This window comes from Tachypleus tridentatus, chromosome 6, assembly GCF_004210375.1.
Source record: "Tachypleus tridentatus isolate NWPU-2018 chromosome 6, ASM421037v1, whole genome shotgun sequence".
NCBI classification, from domain to species: Eukaryota; Metazoa; Arthropoda; class Merostomata; order Xiphosura; family Limulidae; genus Tachypleus; species Tachypleus tridentatus.
In genome coordinates, this window is record NC_134830.1 from 87,104,134 (window position 1) to 87,130,099 (window position 25,966).

A 25,966-nucleotide genomic window follows, 5' to 3' on the forward strand; every position below is an offset into this window, starting at 1 on the left:
ATGATATATATTGTTTCATTCATACCACATAGTACCACCAATCTATCAGTGATGCAGGTGTTTGCATCAGTAAATATCTAGTTCCCTAATGGAACAGTGGTAAATTTACAGACTTGCAAGACTACAGTTCAGGGTTCAGTCCTCTGTGGTGGACACAACAGATTGCCTAGTTTGTCTTTGTTCTCACAAAAACAAACAAGTAAATATGTTTACCATAGCACATGATCATGGCTGTTTCTTACTGCATATGAACAGCAAATTTCATAGAAGGCTGAAGGTGTTTATTTAATTCTGTATTTTAGTTGTATAAATAAGATTAATGCATATAAAATATTAACATGATGCAATCATTTGACATTTATTTTATACATTACAGGTTACATAAATATAAGAAGAAGAGGCTGTAAATTTGGAAGAACTGTCACGAAAGTAAGCAGCTTCTCAATTTTGGCTAGAGATCAAGTCCTACAGGTTGACTTCTAATAAATTTAGTGATATTGTGAAATCAACCTCTTCCAAAGATCTTTATAAGCTAGTGAAAAGGCTAACAAATGTAGTATGGTAAAATGTATGAGCATGTAGCAATTAAAAGTATGGAAATGTCACTGGAATAAAAACAAAGAAATGTGGAATTTTTTGTTTGTAATATATACCCATATTTAGTCAGCACACCTTACCAAATCATAAGGAATGAAGATACCACACATCTTTTGCAAAGTATTTTAAAATTATATAAACATATGATGTTGTAGCTATACCAAAATTATGACAACTAGTTTCAAGTTCAAAGTAAACATGCAATGTTGTATATATCAAACAAGATTTAGAAATTACTTATATTGCAAGAAATAATTAATTTATGAATGCAATATTTAAAAAAAAGTAGAAAACTTTTATAACAGCAGACTGTTATTTATAATATAATGGCCAGTTCCAATTCATAATTATTCACAAGTGCATTCGGAATTTTACAGGTTTTTAATTAAGCTTGTAATTCTTTCTGTATGTGCTAACTTATTAGTAATTTTATATAATTTAAAACTGTTCTACTAGAAAGTCTGTTTTTCTTTGGGAGAAAGAAGGAATATTAATCTATATATTATTTTAAAAATATGTCCAGCACATTGAAACCCTTGTCTGCCATTAACTCTCTCTACATGGGCTTGTAAGAAATTGACCAACCATGCAACCACTTTGTACACATTTAAATTTGTTGAAGTTATGATACTAATGACTTTTGATAATGTGTATATTTTCACAAAATTTAGTAGGTTTTCATCATACGTTGTAAATCTTTCATATATAAGAAAAAAATCAAACTTTTAGTGAAGTGTTTATAATAAACTTAAAAAAATTTGTCCATGAAATATCAAGTATTCTTTTTCATTAGTCCAAATTTAAAGTGATTTTTATGTTAAGATTAAAAACTACTTCTCTCAAAAACCTCAAATTTCTTGTGTAATGTTGCAAACCTCCTAAATGCTTTTCGAACATTTGTTTGTAGTAAAACTTTAATTTATTTGTTATTTTTCTACCCTAATTCTGCATAAGGTTGTTCAATTTAACCAATCTCATAACTGCCAAAAAAAAAATTGAACTCTAAATTTTTCTTTTTTCTTTCCCTAAGTTGCTTTAAACTATATAACAGTATACTTCTGTTTATACTTACATTTTATTGGTTTATTGGCCTTTGAACCACATATAACTAATACTCATTCTATTGTAATTTGTAAATCACTTGAAGAATGAGGAGCTTATGTTATGCTATCAAACTACATTAGCTGCAACCTACTCCAAGTTGCTCGTGTGCATGCCTCACAAAACATTTTTATTGTATTATTATTTATTTTAACTAATCTAACTTTAACCAACCTAAAAGGAATCTTATTTTTACATTTTACTTTTATAATAATAATTAAAGAATGAACATGAAAAACAAAAAAATGAAGTTCTTATCTGGCTTTTATGTTTTCACTGTTGACTTTTGATGACACTTAATCCTACGTTTCTTATGTTAATGGTGGTAATGCACTGAATAATTTTTATTTAAATAAATAATGCACCAAAGAATATGGAATAATAACATGAAATGAAGCATATAATGTCCCATAACTATCAGAATTATTCTGGTTTTCTAACTAAGTGGCATGAGCCATTACAAATTCATCCACACTAGTTGACATCTTTCCTGTGAGAACACAGCTAAAAGATAAATTGACAATTCTCTGTTCATAAAACAATTTAATATAATACATCATTTGGTAAATGGAAATCTTGGCTACATGTTAGTTGTAAATAATATAATATTAAATGAAAAAGGGAACTGTTAATAAATCCTGAAAGAGACTTTATGGCAGGTGGGTGTGGGAAGAGGGTTCTGATTTTTGTTTGACTGCTCTCTGACCAAAGAAGATTGAAGACTAAAAATTGTGTTGTCTGCACAGTGATAATTTGACAGTGAGTAATTTATACTAAATTTTATACTTATTGAATAAATTACAAAAGAGTGGTGACCTAGAGCCAAAATGTCTCATTTCTCACACTATTGAACATTCAGAATTTCTTTTAATATTGCCTTATGAAGTCAAGAATTTTAAATTTATATATTATTAAAGTATGGATATTAGCTATAAATTTATACCATACTAATTGATATAAAATAAAAGGTAGCTCAATTAAATTTTTATTGTAAGTCACTGAAAACCTCATGACATGCACAGTAAAGGATGCTCATTGTGAAAGGGTTAAGGAATCTTCAGGGTGGCACTAGCGGAGTTATAATAAGAATCAGAAACAAATGATACCAGATTGAGTATGCATCCAGCAACAAATTTAATAGTATTCATGATCTTCTATGTTGAAAAGCTGTCTTGTTGTCCAGTTGGTTGTTTAGGTTTTGTAATAGGTCATTCAGTTGTATAAACTGGATATATAATGCAGATGATTGCCAGTACCCCAAGTAGGATAACTTAGTGAAGGTCCACCTCATCTGTATGTATATAAAACACAAAAAATATGTATATAGTTAACTACTACTGGGGGAGCACACACACATTATAAATATCGGGGAGAATGCTAGCACTCATTATGGAGGAATATAATGACAAAATGGCTACTAATATTGGAATACTACATACAATCAGCTGAAATGTCTACTCCTCCAATCTCCCTAATGACTGTTAATTATTTAACTGCACAGAACACTCTGGAAAGACATTAAGACCTGGATGTTGAGAGCAGGTAACAGAAACCACCCGTATCACCACTAATTTAATTGCTACTTCTTCCTACAAAGTCGCACTGACCATTGCATATTGTGTACCATGTTTGATGTGAATAAGTATGCACATATTGAATTTGTAAAGCTTGTACAGTACTTTTGGTGGTGTAATAATATGTTATAAATAAATTGCATGAAAGTTAGGATTTTTGTGTTATTTATCATAGCATCCACCTCCACCACACATCAAGTTTTCTATATCATGTTACCACACCATGAAAGTGTCATCAACATACTTAATCCATATTTCAGATATAAGTTTAGCATTCAATAAAGCATCAGTTTTACACCTATCCAAGCAAATATACATAACAAGGGAGACAATGGAGAACCCATGGTGTTAGGGTTTTGATCTGTTTAAATTTCAAGTTAAATATTGAGTAGCTCACATCCTCTTAATTTTATTCCAATAAAAAAAACTCATCACATGTTAAAGTTACTCAGTTTTGACCATATTTAGGAGTTGCTTAATGAGATTGAAGTTCTAGACTGCAATGGTCTATTATTGTATGTTGTATATGATAGAAAAACTTAATTTTTACATGAGTAATAAATTAATAAAATAATGAAAAAAGAAAGAAGGAACTTTTCCTGCTGCATGCATAAATGATGTATTTTTTCCCTCCAAGCAAGAAGAAGATTCTTTTCTTCTGGGATTTTGACAGGGTCAAGGTATCTCTATGGGTAATATCAAAAATGTCATCCAAAATATTGATGAACTCTACTTCATTTTCTCAATGTATTTCAGTTTTCCTTTTTCTTTACCTTTGTCCATGTTTTAGAAGGTTTTTTCCTCAATAATGGCATAGTTTTATGGAGGAATTGGAATTTGAGCCATGTTCCAAAAAACTGTATCCTCCTTGATTGCAGCCTTTGTGCTTTCATGAAATGTCTTCTTTAATATTTTATGATGGTAGAAAAAATACAGTAATTTCATATTTGAAGGTAATTTTATTCTTTTTGTTGTAGTATACATTTGCAATGATATGTTCATATGGTGTCAGTTGAAACTACAAAGCGGGATCTGCAAGATACAAGGTAAAATTCCAACTCGATTAAGCAACCCTAAATATCACTCAATATGGATAAAATTTGGTATGAATTACTTATTTATGTACTGGAACAAAATGATGTGGTATTATTGTTGTCAATCAAAACCAAAAAGGACCATCTACCCTGCTTAGACATATAAGTTCCAACCTTTCCAAGTTTTATTTATTAATGAAGGATTTTACTCTGTATAAGCAAACTTGGAAATGCTTATGTTTTTCATTTATAGGAAAACAAAACAGAAGAGCATGTTATGCATATTAAAACAACCAAAAATACATAACACTTCCATCAAGAATTTAAAAGTGATATTTCTAAATTCATGATTTCAAGTAAATATAAAATATGAAAAATATCACAAGAAAGTGATAAAATTGGGTTGTTTATTTTTCTTTCTGTAGACTATATTTTGTAGTGTTATATCTTTTTTAAAATTTTTATTAAATGTTTGATAATATACTTATTTTGAATAAATAAAATTTGCTAGTGATGTTTTAAGTTGCTAATGCAAATCTTCATCAGGTCAGGTTGGTTAGACTGTTAAGACTTTATCAGGTAGGAATATAGCTGTAGTTGTAAGCTTTGCGAGTTGTAAACAAAAAGTAAAACTAAGGATTCAAAGCACAGCTGTAGGAAAGAGCTCCATTTTGGAAGTATTGGGAGATCATCAGTAAAAACCTAGAGTTAAATGTGTGTGGATCTTGTTTTTATGGTCTTGTTGTTGGAAAGGGAGTCTTAAATGTCTTAAACTCTAAGCCTTGCTTGTTGGTGAGAAAAGGTTGATTGGTCTTGATGAAGAAAGCATCTTGTGGAAAAGCTGAAATAGGAAAATTGGGTAGAATACCAAAAATGGATCAAAGAATGTAAATTGCCATTGAACTTTATGTGGAAAATTACAACACTAATTATATCATCAACTGGAATTAACTAAAAATATTAGACACTGAGAAACTGTAAAAACTTAAGGAAATTTTCTACCTCAAAAGTCATCAACTTATTCTCACCTGCAACTAAAGCTTAGTTTTTATGATATTTAGACTTTTGTTCTGTTACAAGATACAAGACCATGAACACCATGTTCACACAGTTGTGATGATGTCACAATACATTCTGATTGGAACCTTACTTATCACTCTTAATCCTACTTTGTTTTACATTTATTTTCAATTCAACAAAAGTTGCAACTAGAGCCACATTCTTAACTGATAATTTGAACAGTCTAAATTGTTTTACCTGATGAAGAACTGCAATAACATCTCAAAATGTTGTCCAATATGTCTTGGACAAATGCAGTTCCTTAACAACATCTTTCAAGTTCAAGCTTTGTGAGTTATCACTTTGTAATCACAACTGCTAAACATGAAGTTCATGGTATATAAATCAGACAACAAAGATAAATAAATAACTAGATAACATAGAAAAACATACATAATTAAAGATTCAGTAATTAAATAATTTGTTAACACTAATAACATTTTCATGTTAGTTACTGTTATCAGCAATTTTTTGTGCAGTATCAAATTTAGAAAAAAACTGCTCTGCTAGATGGGCATAAATGTTTCTTCAAATTCAAAAACTGCTTTAGTATCTTCTTATTAGTGCTTTATTCATGTATTAATAAATATAACTGATGTAAATAATAGGAAAATAAATAATTATGAATTAAGTAATATAAATAATCTTAGCAACAAATGCTCATGTACCAAAATACAAAATATTTTTTCATCAAGGTAGTTAAGATTCACTCTTTAAAATAGAAGAAAGAGAATATTTATTGAAGAAACACTATACTGTAACCAAAGCATTTATATAATGTAAAATATTAATAAAGGTTAACCAAAGTATGAATCTTCCAATGATTATTTTAAAATTACATTTTTATGTGAGATCTAGTGCTTCTTAACGTAGTGTAGCTTCAGCAAAATATTATTATTAAAAGCAAGTTGCAGTGAGTGTACACTGATAAAATGATATTTGAAATTGCATATAACGAAATGTAGAAAATTATGAAAAATTACACTTTAATTTTGTGCCAGCATGGAAATAAAATATTAATAAAATAAAAATCTTTTACAAGTGTTCATGTTTGCTTTCTATTCATATAACTACTTTACAGGATAGGGTGTGGGTCTTCACCAAATTTGGTATGGAGGTTTTTTTAGGACCATGCAGTGGTACATACAGATTTGCAGTTTTTGTTGTCATTTTCACATTTCTTTTACCATTACTTTTCACCAAATCTGGTATGAGGACTTGGTATGGGTCCCTGGGAAGATGCATAAGAATTTTCAGTTTTGTGTTTTGCAGATTTTTGCATTTTTTACCACTACCTTTTCTCTTGCAGATGGACCTTTACTAAATTTGATATGGAGGTGCATTGAATACATGAAAGATACATACAGATTTTTAGTTTTGTGGTTTTCTTGGGAGCTTTACATTTTTTACCACTATCTTGCCTCCTGCAGATGGACATTTACTAAATTTCTTATGGAGGTGCATTGAATACATGGAAAGATGCATACAAGTCTTCTGTTTTTAGTTGTGTTTTTTGTGGGAGCTTTGCATTTTTTACCACTACCTCACCTCCTGTGGATGGATCTTCACTAAATGTGGCATGGAGGTTTATTGGACTCATGGAGAAGAACATACAAATTTGCAGTTTCACATTTTGTGTTTTGCAGCTTTTATGGGCATTTTTTTAAACTATTACATGTAAGAAGAGCAACTTTCGATGTTCTAAAATAGAATTTTAGTAATCATGAATTTGCATAACTTCCATCTAGGGTAGGGGTACTACCTCTAGCATATGTATACATAATACATGTACCTATATGAAATGTGGTAAGTTTTAGTAATATACAAGTCTGCTGTATAGATAAAAATGATGTGTTATCAACTGTCAGTCTGAGTAAGCCTTTGACAAGTCAAAGTAGAATATGATGTTCATGCGAAAACTAAAAATACTTCTCACCATCGTGCATATTGGATTTGTATAACCACTAGAACTTTCTAAATGCATATCCATATCTTTTTCAGTTTTCCTTTGTATTTTATCTGAAATTTCAGTTGTTTTTGTTTGACATATGGAGTTGCAAGTGCATATACAATTTATAATTACATGTGCTATTTATCACATGCATAAAAGGCTGTTCAGTCACATAACAATTTTAAATAATCTTTAGGAAAGAGAAGTTATCCTCAAAAATGTGTTGATGAGCATAGTACTAGCTTTTTAATTCATTGTGACCATTCATGAAGCAAACAGAAAAGGTGGTAGCCAAAGGCAACGAAATCAAATTGAAAATGTTTAAAAATTATGAAGAATAAAAACCGTTGGATATAAAACCATAAGGAGAGAGAATGTACATTTAAGATCTTCTAAAAAGAGAAGGAGAGTCAAATTTAAAATGAATCATTTGAACACAGTTTTTTATATATTTTTTTCTTTTTGTAAACTCATTATGTATCTGTGTAATTAGCATACTCAAATGAATTTTTGCTTGTGAATCACTTCACATTTGATTTTGTCTTACAAAAATGCCTTGTAATTACTCTCTTCTACCATGAAATGTCATTAAATCAGCAATGAAGAGTAAAATGAATGGTCAGAAACTCTGCCATCAAATTCTTGATATCATGTTGGATGACACTGTTTTTCCCACCCAAGGTTTAAATGACTAAATGCTTGCATATAAATGAGAACAAGGTTTTTTAAATAATGAGCCTGTTTAAAGTTACCTTTTAACATAGAACAGTACACATAAACATACATAAAATAAATGTATTTTTCATAGGAAACTGACATTTGGAAAGGAACCCATTCTTCCTAAGGATATAGTTTAATTCACTGCACATTCAAATAATATAAAACAAAATGAAAACTCCTTAATATAAGAAAATTATGTTCATAATTATTTACTATCATCTTACAATTTGGTTGTCATGCAGACAGTACCTAGTTCTACTAAGAAGAAATGAAATCAAGATTGTATCAGGCTTCTACACCCTCATGCTGACTTGAGTTATGCAGTTCTATACATTAACTTTGAACATTAGCCTTTACCAAAGTTTAGTTGTCTTTACTTAATGACTTCCTTTCTCTTACAAGTTTTGAACTCATTTTTGGCATAATGTACAAAGTTTTCACCATGCAGAGGTTACTTTCCACCTCCTCTCAGTACACTTGCAGCCTGAATTTTCATGTTTTGATACTGCAACCTGTAAGAAAATATTCAGTATTTTAATCTACAAATCTGAAAGTACTCTTTCACAACTAAACAAAACAAGATTATTAAGAGGACTGTTAAAACTACCTGTAAGAAAATATTCAGTATTTTAATCTACAAATCTGAAAGTACTCTTTCACAACTAAACAAAACAAGATTATTAAGAGGACTGTTAAAACTATCAATTTAAAAAATGGAATAGCAGTCATCAAAAAATTCAAGAAACAATGTAGGTAGCTTTGCATTTTTGCTGTGACAAATTAAGTATAAATATAATTAAGCATTCAAGAGATTCCTAAGAGCAGTCACAGTGTCAAAAACTTGTATGCCACAAAGAAAATATCGCTTTGAAACATACTTGTCTGTGATCTACTGTTGTGTCATGCTGTCCATAACTAAAAGTCTTGTTGTGACCTACTGGTGAGGCACATGGTAGTAAACGTATTAAAGTGAAAATGCAATCACAGAAATGTAAACAGACAAGTTTAAGGTTTGAGACATAGTGTTGACATTATTTCATTAAATTATAAATCTGTATTTTGATTCTCCTAAATATTGGAGCTTCCAGACTTGGAGTCAGAATGGGGATTTGTATCTTCTGGAAATTATCTCAACAATATGTCTTAAAACTCAATCTTGTTTAGCTACTTTTTTGTAATTGTATTTTCACTTTAAGCTGCATATCACATTTCTGTAATATTTTGAAGATCTATGTTCCCTCTTTTTAAATTAACAGTTTGTAACAATTACTTATTTTCATCTTGCAGTTTCATATTTTATTTGCATACCTCTAGAAATAACCTAAATAAATATCAAAAGTTTTTTTCAGTAAATCATTTTATTTCTTCTCTTTCTTTTCTTTACCTTAACATCAACAAAATCATCAATGTATGGTGAAATTAAAAGTTGAATGCTATAAAATAAAATAAATAATATCTTTCTTTCTTTTTCTTATTGAGATGAACTGAAAGTTTATATTTTTCCATTTAATTTACTTACCAATAAAAAATAGATGTAAAAAACAAAAAAACTTAACACTTATTTTTGATGTTGGAGGTTTTTCTGGAGAACTCCGATTTTTCTCCAAATTGTTTGTCAAAATATGATTCATATAACTTTAAAATATACATCTTAGAACACAAAAAAATATCATTCATTAAAATAGGATGTCTGAAAACTACTATACGTTTTTTAGCTTTATAAGTAAGCTACAAATAGGCTAAAACCTCTTAAGTGATAAAACTACCAGAATATGACCTCTTAATCAATTTTTTTTTCACAATCCATTTAAATGAAAATAGTAATGGACATATTCCACAGATTTATATAAACTAGAACCTACATATATTGGTTATAAATAACACCATAAGTCATGTACACTTGATTATATAATTTTTTCAAAGACAGTAGGATGGTATGGACTTGTGTTGTGGGTCTCACAAATTTATTCATGTTTTGGCCAACAGACAAAGTAGGAAGCTAGGATTTTATATTCTTTGTAATTATGTATAGTTTATAATTGTGATTGATTAGACACTGTAGATGCTATGTTAATGAATATGCATAATCTAAAGGAAACAGTTCATGGCATAGGAAAGTGAAGATTGAGAATTTGTTTAAACATTCCCTTTTGCTATCAAGAAATTAAAAATTAAATAATGCTAGCTGGCATACTTGTACATTGGACAGGGGATATAAAAACTTGTGTTTAACAAAGAGTGGGAAATTGTGCTTCTGTCTTTTGTCTTGATATAATAAACCTTAAAAGTGTAATAAAAATACATAAAGGTACTAATACCAAAAAGAAAGTTATATTGTTTTTAGGATTCTGTCAACATTAAATTATATGGGGGGGAAGGTCTCTCAAACCAATATATTTGTAGGAATATACCATTTATCATTAACCTTCGTTTGCATACCCTCACATACCCTTGGGTATATTACAAGTTAATGGCCTTCAATTTTTTAAACGACTATGTGTCAGTTAATTGTATGATCATTACTGACAACATTCTGTTTTGTTATTTTTAATTCAGTTTCATAACTTTCATGTGATAAGGTTAAAGTAATAAGATTGTATGTAACACAGTAAAGAAATGGCCTGTTTGTGAATCACTGGATGTAAATTCTGGCAAGATAGGAGTCATCTTCAGCTAAAACAGTTTAATTTTTATAAGAGGGTGATTGGCTGTTGTAATGGGTTGCCTTCAGATGCTGTAGAGACAGTAACTTTCAATAAGTTTAAGTAAAAACCTGATAAGTATATGAACAATAAGGGCTGGCTTTAAAATGTTATTTTAAAAATATTCCAATAATTAAAATCATTGTTTATTCAATAATACTTTTGCATTTATCCTATATTTTATTTGCATAACCTCTAGAAATGACCTTCTAAATAAATATCTAATATTTTTTCAGTCAATCATTGTATTTCTTTCTTTTCTTTACCTTAACATTAACTGTAACAAAATCATAAATGTATAGTGAAATTAAAAGTTGAATGTTGAAATTGAAATAAAATAAATAATACCTTTCTTTCTTTATCTTATTGAGATGAACTGGAAAGTTTATAATATTTTTACATTTTAATTACTTTTTGAATAATGAATAAATGAAGAAAAGATATATATAAAAAACAAAACTTAGCTTTTATTTTTGAAATTGGAGGTTTGTTTAGAAAACCCCAATTTTTTTCTAAATTGGTTGTTAAAAATAATTCATATAGCTTTAAAATATGCATCTTAGAACACAAAAATATCATTCATTAAAATAGGATGTCTGAAAACTACTATACCTTTTCTAGCTTTATAAGTAAGCTGCAGATAGGCTAAAAAACTTTTAAGTGATAAAACCACCAGAATATGACCTCTAAATCAAACTTTTTTTTTCACAATCCATTTTATGTGTAAATTGTAATGGACAAATTCACAGATTTATCTAAGCAAGAACCTACCTATATTGGTTATAAATAACACTATAAGTCATGTATACTTGTATATAGAAGTAAGTATTGACTGACTTACTGCTTAATTATTTCTGTTTGCAGTCATAATGTGTTTTAAATAAACACCATATTATTATAGGTAATAATAAAACCTGTTTTCATTATTTAATTATCAATTTATTTCAATTGTACAAAATCATTGGGAATTACTGCATATTTTAAAACAGTTTGCATTTACCAAGTAGGAAATATTCATTGATTATGTTCAAAAGAGCTTGTCATAGTGTTATAATATATTATTTTGTTTGGCAAATTCTTTTGAAAATAAGTTATATCTTCAGTAACATTTGTTACATGATACCCACACTTTGACACAAATTGTAAGACAAAGTTCACAAATAAACTAACTTACAGAATTTCTTCACTTAATGTTGAATAAGTGAATGGATGCTATAACCCTCAATACTAAGAGTGAACATATACACCCATTGAATACATATAAACTACCAATTAACTGACAGCTCTTCTGGATTATGCATTTAAATTGTTCCCTTGTTTCTACTTTCTACATGGCATTACTAGATCCTACTAAGCTTTCACAGATTTTCATCATTAAGGTTGGTTCACTAACAAACAAATATCTAAAATAAGATATTGAAATATAGTTTACAGCAATATGAATAAAAAAGGTAATCATTAATTCTTCTTGTATTGACTTGATTTTTCACCGACCTTGCAAACATGATGCAACCATGAAATATCTTTTAATTTAGTTAGTGTATATTCATCATATTTGGCACACTTTTAGTACATATTATAAGTGTACTACAAAAAGTGAAAACACTAAAGACAAGTTTGGGAATTTAAGGAATCTGATTTTACTGGAACTATTATGAATGGAATGTAATTTTCATGTTAAGATTAAAAATACATTTTCATCTTAAAGATTTCAAGTTTTATTTATATGACCTTTATAACCTCCTAAATGAGTAGCAAAAAGTTTTCCCAGTATAACTTTTTATCTCTTATTTTCTCTATATAGTTATGACCTCGTAACTACCACAAAAAATACAAAATAAATTTACCCCTTTTTTTTAGAATGATCAGAAGTTATAACAAAGAATAAAATTCACCCTAAACAACATCAGGTTCATAATAGCTTATATTAGTTTCTATTTAATTTTATTACTTATTTGCTCTTTGAACCATCTCAAACTATTAAACCTGTATAACAAGTTAGAAAACACATGGTAAATTCATATCTCAAAGTTATGTAATACACAAGCTTAGTACATTCATATCTTCCAGACAAATTAACTTGTTAGTTTTTATTTAATTTTTTATGTTTTCTTACCTAACTTAACAGTTTTCTATTATTTATAATTTAGTTACTTTTATAATAATAAAAAATGTACTTAAATTTAGAACTAATATGTGGGTCTTGTGCTTTTTTGCATTTGGAGTCTCACGAACAGTTAATTTCAATTTTAATGGGATTATTATTGGTACTTTATTGAAATTTTATTCATACCACAAAAGAGTAGTAATGTGTACAAATAATACAATGTCGTATTGCTCTTATAATCTAAATGGTTTTCTAACTGAGATATAAGTGTGTTAAAATATTTCCCTTGCCACTTTGGGCTGAACTAGGAGACAAATAAGATAAATAGTTCTAAAGTTTTCATGAGAATGGCCTACATTTTTAGATACATCAATAAATTACAATATTTTACTGTATAAGTAATATACAATAAAATGTACTGTATGTTACAAAATACTTTTGTATACTCATAAAATATTTAAATAATATACAATATTTGCTGTTACTTCTAAGTAATAGCAAATTACATTTTGTTAATACAGTATGTGATAGGAGGGTGTGTCATATGGGTTTGACTTTCAAGTTTATATTTCTATAAACCAAGGTGATCAGAAACAAAAATATTAGCTAATGTCTCAGCAGTATCTATACTGTAAACCTGCATTTGTATTAAAACTAAAAAAACTGAAATAAGGGTAGAAAGTATTTTTACATGAACTATTCAAAGCAAACAAATATCACATGGTACATATAAGTACACACTCAGAATTAACTATTTATTTTTGAAGCTAAGAATGAAACCTTATATTGACATTTGATTTATTAACTATGTTTTCATGCCAAATTTATTGATCTACATTGATAATAAAGTAGTTTAATTAAATTTTGAATCAAACTCTGTAAAATGTTTCATGTGTACACTTTTAGCTACCAACATTCAGAAGAAATATAGGTGAAAATAAGAAGATTAATATATTACAATAAAGAAATGGTTCACAAGCTTTTAAGTTAGTGTACCTACATTTTTTTGCTTGGATGAGTAAATGCATACTTTGTTGTCAGAAATGTTTTGCTAATCAAGTAAGGAATCTGTCAGTTAATCTATTAGAAAATACCACTAATCACCCAGCTTAACAAATGGATAATTCTCAGCCCATTTTGTGAAGACATTGGAAGAAATGATTATGTCCTGGTGAATTATTTCAGCCTCTGGGAGTGTATCAGTGATATCCAAGACTATCCCATGTAAAGGAAACCCTTCAGTTCTCTTTTAGAATTTATGTTAGTTTCATTATTTCTTTCTCTGAATGGAATGCATTGTTTAGTATTTACATTGTCAGCAAACATCTCAATTTCCATATGGCCAAAAAAATCACTGTTAAATGTTAGCACAGGTGCAGATAATATCTTGTTACCCTCCAGTCTTTGTATTTTGCAAAGTCTGAAAAATCTTGTCATAGAGTTCTGGGGACTACTGGCTACAGTACAGTTGGAGAACCAAAGCTTAGTGGTTTTTGGTTTTTACAGTGATACAACACACTTTCATTTGTAGGTAACTGACCTGCACAGAAAAGTGCTACAGGTTGCATGCATCCTTGGTGCTCATTGCACTTCACCTAGGTTTTGTTAATCACTTTTGCTGGAGCTTATGCAATATTATTTGTAGAATCACCTTTTGTATGGTTTGGCATTATCACAGCAGAGATTATTTTAATTTTCACTTTGCAGCAAGACAATCCTTTGAAATTTCAAGATGATGCTGTATTAAAAAATTGTACTCTTGTAGTGCCTTTGTAAAACATGTAATAATCCCTTCCATATTTGTAATGCTCATCAACCATTTCAGCATTGCATGGCCTGCCTTAGCAGTGAACTTTCTACCACACAAAATAAATCAAAATTATCAGTTTTTCCTTCCGGAATGATTACATATTATTACGGACAGTTACATTATCTGTTCTTATGATTGAATTTAATGCAACTTGCACATGGTAATTTAGATTTGTTGTTTTACTGCCATTTATATTATTGCAAAAGTTAGTTATTTTGCTGAGAAAGCTTTGTGTAAATACAGCATTGAGCTTACAGCACTCTAGGACAATTTACAGTATGAAGCACTTCTGAGACATGTTTGTATAGTTGAGTATATCTTTTTGTAGATTCATTTTTCTTATTTAACCATTATAAATTAGTTGCTTTTGTAAGGAGTAAAAAATGTATGTAAAACAAAATGTAATACATGCAATTCTTGTATTTTTTACTCTCAAAGTCTTGATGAAAGTAAATTCTATTTATTTATAGGACTGTTGTTTGTTCTTAATTTTTATTGGTTGTGAATAGGCAATTTACAACAAAATTATTAATACACATTAAAATAAACAAAGTCCAAAAACTTATGATTTAACCCAACTTTCTAACTAAGCTATGTGTTTGTTATAAATAATCCAACAGCAACTTTCAGAGAACATTAGTAACACTTTAAAAAAAACGTGTTAGAATAAAGAAATCTAAATTCATTCAAAAGCTAACAAAGATATAAACTTTGTGGGGAGAACAAGTGAGTGGGAAAAATGATTCATAGACATTTATTACTTTTTGTAAGAAAAGGTGTTTAATTTTTAATACTAATACTATATGTATACATATTCATATTTATTTCATGTTAATAAGGCTTTGTTGATATTGTAACATATACGTATATGCAATATTTCAACTATTTTATGTTATCATTATTTTTATTTTTGCAATTATGATTCCCAACGAATGCCCTATTGCTTTAGATTTTTTGGAAAAGATATAATTGTAATGTTTTAAAGAATTTTTGACAGTCAGAAGACTTTACTTCAAACTTCAGATAAATAGACAACATGATAATTTGTGAAATGAATTTATGCAATATAATTTGATTCCTAAGTTTCTAAAGGTTATAACTCTTAAATGTAAGATTAAATAAATATAGGTTTTTACCAAGGGCTCAAAGATTAGCACTAAAATATAAACTAAGATTCCACAAAATGCAGAAAGTTTGAAAGAAGTTTTTCAGGATTGGATTTTATATATTTAAATATTTTATTTAATTCAATACAATTAGGTTAATTCCTGATGTTGGAAAGAATATTTGTGCCAGAAGCACCAGTCCCTGCTTGTAAAACATTTAGCTTAATTTCAGTTACCACTAAGAGGTATTGGTTTGCCGTTTACTCACTTCTCTGTTGAAATATTTTGCAAGCAGACAGTAGCAGAAGGACTCAACTGTATATTGTTAATGTAGCTATCTGTGTACTGTGCTGTCAAAGCAATGTAGAATAGGGATTAGGCAATCAGCATTTTGATTAAGTGCTTTTTAACAGTATAAAAGTAAGTGCATATACCATTATTAATGTGTAGCATGTTGGGTTCATCATTCTAGATTAATTTTTCATTATTTTCATGCTGAACCTCTCAGCTATTGCAACTTGACAGTTTTCAGCCCTTATGTTTAATGTATAAAGCATGGACTTTGATCATTGGTTAAATTGGTTTTTAATCCTGAGATTAGCCAGCACTACTCATCAATAACTGGTTGTAAGATGGAAGAAACACTATTCAAAAGAAGTTGCGATTATGATAAATTTCATTGTTCTGTTAACTCCAGGAAAACCCTGTGATAACATAGAAAGGCTTTTTGTTTTTCAAAAGAGCCATGTACTTTCCTGGGAAAGACCTTCCCATTCAAATCACAATCAATCACTACTTTCTAATGCTGCAGACTTTGTGTATAAAAGAGGGCTGACAGCTTATCTATGGTCTGATTCACATTTACCTCCTGTTTCCTTCAGGAATAAATCATCACCTGATATCATCAGTGTACTTTTAAAAGATGTGATTTTTGGCAACTTGTGTAAGAAACTGTCAATTTGCATATTGAGTAAGACTGTGAGATCCCTAGTCTCAAAAGGTACTTGCTTAGATGAATCAGACAGGAAAGAGGGGAAAAAGGGTATTCTTGGTTTTTGAGTTGCTATATTGGGACTTTTTCCTGAATTAAATATATAATCACCTTATTTTCAGTTAAATATTTCCTGGCCCAGCATGGCCACGTGGTTAAGGTTCTCGACTCGTAATCTAAGGGTTGTGGGTTCAAATCCCTGTCACACCAAACATGCTCACCCTTTCAGCCATTGGGACATTACAATTTCAGTCAATCCCATTATTCGTTGGTAAAAGAGTAGCCCAAGATATAATGGTGGATGGTGATGATTACCTGCCTTCCATCTTGTCTTACATTACAAATGTAGGTACGGCTATCACAAATAGCCCTTGTGTAGCTTCAAAACAAACCAAACTAAACACTTTTTTGACATATATTATATGTCTTGGTACTTACTTGTTGGAACCTGAAGCTCAGTAAAACATATAGAGTTATTATGTTACATTTTAGTTCCATCATTAAAGATTTGTTTTTCAAAGTTTCTGGTGGCTGTGCTTCTCTCTTTAGTATGTTTCTGTTTACTACAAAATTAATAAATCATAACTGCTGAAGGGCAGTTGCTGAAACTATATAGAACCTTAATAAAGAAGAGGAAGCTGCAACTGTGGAGAATATTATCTGTAGATCCAACAATAACTACAGTAGGTCCTTATCTTGGACAAAGAGCTATTACTAGCCATGTTTGCAGTTTCAGTCTGGTTTAAATACACAGAGGTATGTTGAAAATCGGGAGAAACCTCAGAAGCAGGAAATTAACCTGTACTGGTTATTTTATGCATGTAAGAGAAAAGTGGCTACAGCAGGTGATTTAGTTAATTGCTAGGAAGTTTTACTCCAGTGTCAATGAAGTGGTGGATACTGCTACTCTCTTTTTGTGACCTATATATCCTGTGAAAACTTGAAATCTGACAGACTTACTGATGTTGATGGTAGCTGCTCAACCCCAGGAGACTGGGTCTAATCCACCAGCAAAAATGCCAAGCTTTCCAATGTCTAGTGTGTTCTTGAGAGTCTCTTCAACAATGAGCTCTGCAGCAGTTACCATTAAACTGGCTGTATGATTCAGAGGATTGGTTGTGAAAGAAGCCTTGGGCCTTAACTGGTCTTTATCAAATAAGTAGTCCATTATGCAATTTGTAAAATGTTTTATGGGGTTTGGGGAAAACTTGGCAACAAAACAGTATAACACTGACTGGTTGAAGAATGAAGAGAGGCATAATTGTTAAAATTTGTCTTTAAACAGTGAAAGCCCAAAGTGAAAGTGCAAGGTCATGGGAACACTGATTGGTTAAAAGCTCAACTAGGTTTAAAAGTGCCTTAACTGTTGGTTTGCAATCATAACCTATTCTAAAATCTTTTAGAAATAGAGCCATAAAGTTTTACCTCGGTCATTTGACATTTCTACAGGCTTTCTGTGTATTTATGCCCTGTAATGCCCATAAAGGATGCATTATCCCCATACTTCTTTAGGTCTCTTTTATTCAACACATTTAGCCATGCTCTCCTTAGATATTCTTGTCAGCTAACAAGCAGCACAGCTTTTTCTCTAATATGGTTTCACTTTTATTCCTATTGTAGGAAGACTGCAAAACTGGTTCCTACACAAGAGATGACTAAAATTATATGATGCCACCCATTACTTTTCACCATTAGGTTCCACCTACATTTTCACAGTTCTCTCATCTTTTGTGACTGCATTGACACGACATAATATTTGAGGACAACATGACACATGTTGATCCATCTAGGCTATCTGGTAAACTATAAAATGAAAGTAGAATGTTTGAAGCCAGCCCTTATCATTTAAATATTTATCAAGTTTTCCTTAAATTTTTGTACGATACCTTAACTTTTTCATATAATAACTTTTGTCATTCGGTACTACTTTATGCACAATTTTGGCTCACCACTAGCCTTGATACTCCTAACTACCCTAACATGTTTACACATGGTACTGCATTCTTAACACGTGAAAGCCCTTCACCAGTAAGAATGCAACACACCCTCTTGATGCAGCTGACTCTCTTTATACTGTAGAATCCAATCTTAATTCTCAGTTTGGTATACTAGAATGCAAACATATCTACTTTTTTCATGTGTCTCAAAGGTTTTTGTGGAACATTTATTTTTGTTGTTTACAGGTTGCTAATTTATCTTCTCTACAAAAACTTAATATTTATTGTTGTTGATTTGAATTATGAGCTCACAGTTATAAGCTATAACAAATACTGTTGTTTTTTCTACTGCTACTGAAACTCAGCCTGTAGTTTATCAGCATTTGGGCTCCATACTTTCTTCTGGAAAGGTTTCAGTTTTGGTTCTCTGTAAGCTGTAGTCCCTACTGTCTAGAGTGTTTCTTTACCAAAAAACCTGGGGAACCTGATTAGGGTGATGAGGATTGGAATAGCTTGTTTCACCTCTTTGACCAAACAATTTAGGTTACACTTGTGGATACTCCAATATCATCTTTTGCCTTCCTCAGTATGGTATCCAGGGTACATTACATTTTATCTGTTTCCCCTCTGTCATATCGCTCCTCTATTTCCCTCTGCATGCCTCTGATTTTTTGGACTATCTTGTTTTCCTTTCCAGAATTAACAGTCCATGATGTTCAGTTTCATGTACAGTTACATTCAGAGATCAGCATGCCTCATCCCCCTTGTGTGTCATCATTTGGAATTTCATTTTATAAACTTACACCAATGTAAGTCTTAAACTTAGGTGTAGGGATCTGACCCTGATACTACTGTGAGGTTTTACCAGCCCTAGTTTTCCCATCTGCATTTGACCCTCACCACCCTTCTATTATCCACCATTTCCATGAGAGGTTTTTGGTGGATATTCACTTCCTCCTGTTTTCCACTTTGATGTGCTTGTCTTTCTCTGCCCTTTTCCAACAAAGTTGGTTACTCTATTGTTGAAATCTTCTGGGTGGGGATGCACTTTTAGCTCATGTGTACCTGCTCACTTCTTATTTGTGTGATCTTTGTAGGGCTTCATTTTTGTGCCAGTTGGTTCTGGAGCTCTTCCTAACTCATAATAGTCCAGGGTGGAAACTGCTTATTTAGATTTCTTCCTATTCCTAAACGAATGGGCCTGGCATCTTGCCATAGATTTTTCCAGTCTCAAATGTTTCATCCAACTTTCTTGTTTCACAGTGGAGTTTTTCCTCACTTTCTGGTGGGTGTTTACTCCAAGTCTCACAAAGGTTAGACATATCACATGCTTACTTTCACTTCCCAAATGTCCAGACATTAACATTTTGTTCACAAAGGTAAATTATATAAATTCTGTACACTTCTGCTTTGTCTGGCTTCTTCATCATGTATATTCTGTTGAATGGTCAGGGCTTTTGCCTGCATTCATCATTCTTACAGTCTGTGATTTCACCATTATATGAATGACTGGATGCTTTTGGCTCCATTCCAATAAACATCTCACATACACACACAATTACTTCTCTGTGATGTTGCTTGTGTGTGTTAGTTAGTCACATTGGTGAAGCTCTTTCTCTTTGCAACCCAGTACCTTATTCATTTGGGAGTGTTCTCAGTTGAGCCTATCCTTCTTCTCTCTTGCCCTCCAGTGGCATAGCAGTATGTCTGTAGACTTACAATGCTAGAAACTGGGTTTTGATATCCATTGTGTAGCTTTGTGCTTTATTCAAAAACAGCAACCTTCTCCTCTCTGTATGAGATTAATATAGCTATTAGTTCTTGAAGCTCAGTCCCCTCCTCCTTTCATTACATGTGAATTTCTGTCTGTTTTGGAGACTTAGGATTCCACAGAAGCCCACATTCTCTTGGGTCATGTGAGCATGAGTGCTCTTTAGTGTTATACTCTGTTATCTTTCTCTTTCCCTCACTCTTGTCAACTTAGCCTGATGGCTTGACAAAGACACACCATGGCTGTCATTCCTTTTTCACCTCCCCATACAAAGGTGCATCCTTTTACAGTCACTTCTCTGATGGGTTTGGGAGCCTTTATGAATTTCCATGAGATCACAAGGCATTGGTCTTTGTCAAATAGACTCTGAACATCAATATTCTCGATCTACTTGCCATTTGTTAAGCTTTTGATCATTTCCCACCTTTGGTAAAAGACAAGTTTGTTATGATCAATTCCAACAGTTAAACTGTTGTCTCTTACATCAATCAACAAAGAGAAACCCCCTCACACTCACATTGTTTTTGAATGTTGAAACTCCTCTTCTGGGTCTTTTGTTTCTCACCCATCTACTGATATGCTGTGTCCCTGATGTTCTGAATCTTGTAGATTGTCTGTCTTATCTTAATAAAATTCTTCCTACAAAGTGATTCCTAGATCCTCAGGTGTTTTGATTATGATTATGCACCCAGTGGAGTACTCTGCTTCTGGATGCATTAGCTACCCACCTCAATTTCACACTTTTGGTCCCTGGTTCCACATCATATGGCATTGACAGTAGACACCTTCAGTCAGAATTGTCCAACCTTTATGTTTATGTCTGTCTTCCTATCTACCTCCTTCCTCAGGGTTTTATTCTCTATCCAAATCATTCCATGTCAACTCTTTCTCATTGACCCTTTTTGGTCTGCTTAACTGTACCTTCCATCCCTTACCTTCTTTCAGTCATCCTCTCCATTACTACTTTCCTACTCTCATCTCTGGCAACCTCAGTCATCTGTGTATTTTCTTGCTGTCACCACAATCTAGCTTCACCCATGCATTTGTTTGATCCTTGCGAGGATTTCTATATGTTTAGCATTCCTTTATCTTTAATGGTTTGTCAAAGAAAATGGTGCATTTTCTATCATTGGTAGTTCTTCTGTGTCTGTCACTTTTGGATATTAAGCAATCTAATCCAATGGCTTCTTTTTATTTCCATTCCCATAAGGTGTTTCTCTCCCATCCTCTTTCTTTTGTTTTGTTCCTCTGAACTCTCTTCCTGGTTACCCACTTTCATTGTCCATTGATGATCATCCAGACTGACATGTAGACTGCACCACACAACTTCATCACTCATTATCTTCGTCATGTGGCTGTTGTCTTTTTCTTAGGATACCAAATACTGCCTATTGCCATTTTAAACATCTCAGTTCAAATGTGAATAGGTATTTTCCTATTTCTCTTTTCTATTACATTGGCATATTTTACTCATTGGGTCGCACTCTGTGGTGAGTGGTGCCTATCCAGGTATACTAATCTATAAATATGCACTGGATGACCATTAACATTTATAAGGCCCATTGTTTAAATGGGGTGTTTCACAAGACCACAAGAGGTTTTCTAATGCTGTTTTCCTTCATAATTAAATTTGTCTCAGAACATACTAACTCGTGGATTATCAACAACTCTTATCTATTCCTATTCATAACTGGTTGAATAAATCAGGACCACCTTCTTTTAAAAATAGGGCTCTGTGGTCAACCATTACACTTTTTCTGGTGCTGCATACCTCTGGACTCCCCAGTGTGTTGTTCCTCCCCTTTAAGTGGAGTATGGGAGTTCTTGTTACATACCATTTTTCTAACAGCTTGGATGGTGGACTCATGAAGGCTTTCTCCTAAGTGTGACCAGTTATACTCAGTTGAGAGTAGGGTAGTGATGTTCCATTAGTGTAGATGGTGTGAACTTTGCTCCTACTGTAGAATGGGTGAAAAATTCCCAATACTGCATGGTTTTAGACTGAAGATGATCTATCACACACAGTTCACCTCTCTGGCTTAGATTTCTTATCTCCTACTGCTATTTGGTTGTCAGTTTCTGGAAGTCGTGTTAGATTAGATCAGAACTAGCCAACATTAGTTCCCACACATGTGGCTGGTATGAACCCCCCATCTGTTATAGACTGGATAATAAATTTCCACTGCTGCCAAGGTTTGGACTGGAGTTGACCCACCACATTGCATTTCCTTCCTACCATTGTCTATACGTCAGTTTTCTGGATGGCCTGGAACCACTGTTTATTGAATTTGTACACAGGTACATTGACTAGAATGATGGGATTGAAGCTATTTTCCCTTCTGCTTTTTAGTCTTGAGATGAAAACAGTGGAGATCCTCCTGCTATCGTGGATTGAATAATAAATAAACAATGCTGCCTGGTTTTGGGCTGGATTTTTCCACTAAATATAGTGTAATATACTTTAGCCACTTAACACAATTTGGCTTATTCAATTAGGCTTTGGAAGTGCATTATTTTCACTCTGCTTAGCAGAGTATTTTTTAAAGGGTGAAGAGTATATATGCTATAAAAGTGGTGTAATTTCCCACAGGCATGTCCCTTTACATTCAGTATTCACACTCCATTGGCTGTTTTTGGACTCTTTTCTGAATGGTACTCATCTAGGTAAATTTTGTATTGGTTCCTCCACCAGTTTATTGTGTGATTCTAAATATCATGTAAGGAGACATGAAGTATCATATGGGAAGTTATACATTTCTTGCACTGAAAATATATTTCCAATAAATACTTCTTATCACACTTCCCACCCATCTTCCTCACTTCTAGTGCTTCTTTTTGGCCTAATCTTGATGTACAGCTTGAGTCAGTATAGAGGGAGTTGTGTGAGGAGGGTATGTCACACTTCTACTAGTAGAGAGCTACCACATGCTACATTACAGTTGTACCATGTAAACACATGGGATAGATGACAGTATCAAGGCTATTGATGAGTGAAAATTGTGCATATTAAAAGCAGTTCTGAATTCAAAAAGCTATTACATGAGTAAAGGTATCTATTGGAAATACATTTTCAATGGAGGAAAATTATAACTACTGTATTTGCCACATCTGAAGGCAACCCATTTCAAAAACCAGCTAATCTCTTGATAAAATAAAACTGCAGATGATTACTACTTTGCCAAAATTTATATCTTTGTTCTCTAGTTTTAACATTTTCACCTGTTTTCATACTTAATGGTGAAAATGTTAAAACTAGAGAACAAAGATATAAATTTTGGCAAAGTAGTAATCATCTGCAGTTTTATTTTTTTTATTTCTAAGATGTTATCTGAGAAGCTCTCTCCAAAACTCTTTCAAATAACTGTTATTGTTAAGGTAAGAAGCCAAAGATGAAACAGTACTAATTAGTGACCTATGAAATGAAAGTATAAATTATGTAAATTTGAATTCAGTATTTCTTTGTAAATACAACTTTGTCTTGTTTATCATGCTTGATGGATGGCTTGAGAGACTGTTCAACAAAAACATCAAGATCATTTTATCTAACATTATTTATCTTCTCTCAAAAAACAGTTATTAAGTTGTAGGTGTATTAAAACTAAAGATTATTGTTTCTGTTTAAATAAAAATTTGTTTTTCCTGTACAGTCCATATGAGGTATATTTTCCTCAAAACACTCCTTGAATCTTTATTCTCAAGACGGTTGGTATGGGTATCAAAACTTTAATTTAAACAAAGTATAAAAGAATGTTTTGACCTTCTTAGATCATCTTCAGATTAACAAAAACCATACTACCATACCAACCATCTTGAGAAAACGTTTTTACTTCTAGTGGTTTTCTTGTCATTACAAATTCCTTGAATCTACTGCTTATTTAGGATTGTGGTAATTACTTGTTGGATATTAGCTAACTTGAATACTACATGGGTACAGTGATGACGAGAAAACCCACTTGTAGAGAAATATATACGTAAAAACAATTTTACATGTATATTTTACTACATGGGTATAGTTTATTAATATATCCAAAGCCATGAATGTAAATTTACATTACCCTCTATAATTTTTGCTCTGTGTGTAGGCCTTATGAAATTACAAAGATAAATTCCAAGAAATTTTAATTTAAAAAGAAGTAAGCAAATACTTTAATATTTAAGTAACAAAAAAAATATTTTACTAATACTACACATATTATGCACATATAATGCTTGTATGAAAATTATGTATAAATTATGAAAAATACAAATGACTCGTTCATCAATTACGAGAAAATCCAACTATTTTAAGTACCCACAATTTGAAAAGGAAATCAAATTTTTGAATTATTAAATGATAAGTAGATACGTGTTGATTGTGTGACCTTGTGCAGCTGATCAATAACTGTATACATCTTATGATTTTCTGATTGCTAATGAGCATATAAAAATACAGTTTTAAATCAGGTGAGATAAGCAAATGTTAGTTATGTTCAGTAACTTTTAATATTAATTATGTTTCAAAGTAACAGCAAACTTAATAAATGAGATGATCTGTAGTAGGGATATACATGATCATACTTATAATGTTATGCATGTACCTACTATACATGGTGCTTGTCATGTGTGAATGTTGTGTGAATTCTCAGAAATACACGTGAATCTTCATTTTGTGTGAAATGTGTAGCTGCAGTAGCATAAACCACACATGCATGTACTGATATGTTACTTCTGTTAACAGGCAACTTGCTTCTCCTAAATATTAATTATTATTATAAAAAATTATCAGCTAAAAGTGATTAAAACCTGCTTTAGAATTAAAAGACAATTTTTTTTTAAAGTAATTTCACATTTTTTTTCAAAAAATCAGAATGGTACAAGTTAAACTAAACAAAGTATTTTCAAGAGTATTGTTTTATTTTCAGTTTAATAGTAATAGTGTCACAACAAATATCTTATTTGTTTGATTTTTCTAAGAATCTCAAAATTTGTTTTAAATATCAAGCTAAAGAGTATTTATGAATAAATCAGTAAACTTCAAGTTTTAGAACTATAAAAAGTTATGATGTGTATAGCAACAACACACAGTTCAAACTTAGTACAAAAATAAATATATTACATTGGATATTGTTAGGAAATGGTAAACAAATATCTAATAAAGTTAGTTGACATGGTATAACACTGCCAAACATAAAAAACATAATTATAAAATACTTAATGGCAAATAACCTTCAAGGCCCAGCATGGCCAGGTGGTTAAGTAACTCAACTAGTAATCTGAGGGTCACGAGTTTGAATATCCGTCCCAACAAACATGTTTGCTTTTTCAGCTGTGGGGATATTATAATATGACAGTTACTTCCACTATTTATTGGTAAAAGAGTAGCCCAAGAATTTGTTGTGGGTGGTGATAACTAGCTGCCTTCCCTCTAGTCTTACACTGCTAAATTGGGCTAGCAGAGATAGCCCTTGTATAGCTTTGTGTGAAATTCAAAAACAAATAACCTTCAAACTTATGAGTAGGAATGGCG

The 25,966-nt window shown here is 31.4% G+C and overlaps 1 protein-coding gene across 3 annotated transcripts in view; it reads left to right on the forward strand.

The window, feature by feature from the left end:
• LOC143252965 (mitogen-activated protein kinase kinase kinase 20-like) overlaps nt 1–25,966 on the forward strand; it is a 149,768-nt gene that overhangs the window by 45,574 nt on the left and 78,228 nt on the right. The gene's annotated exons all lie outside the window — the stretch shown is intronic.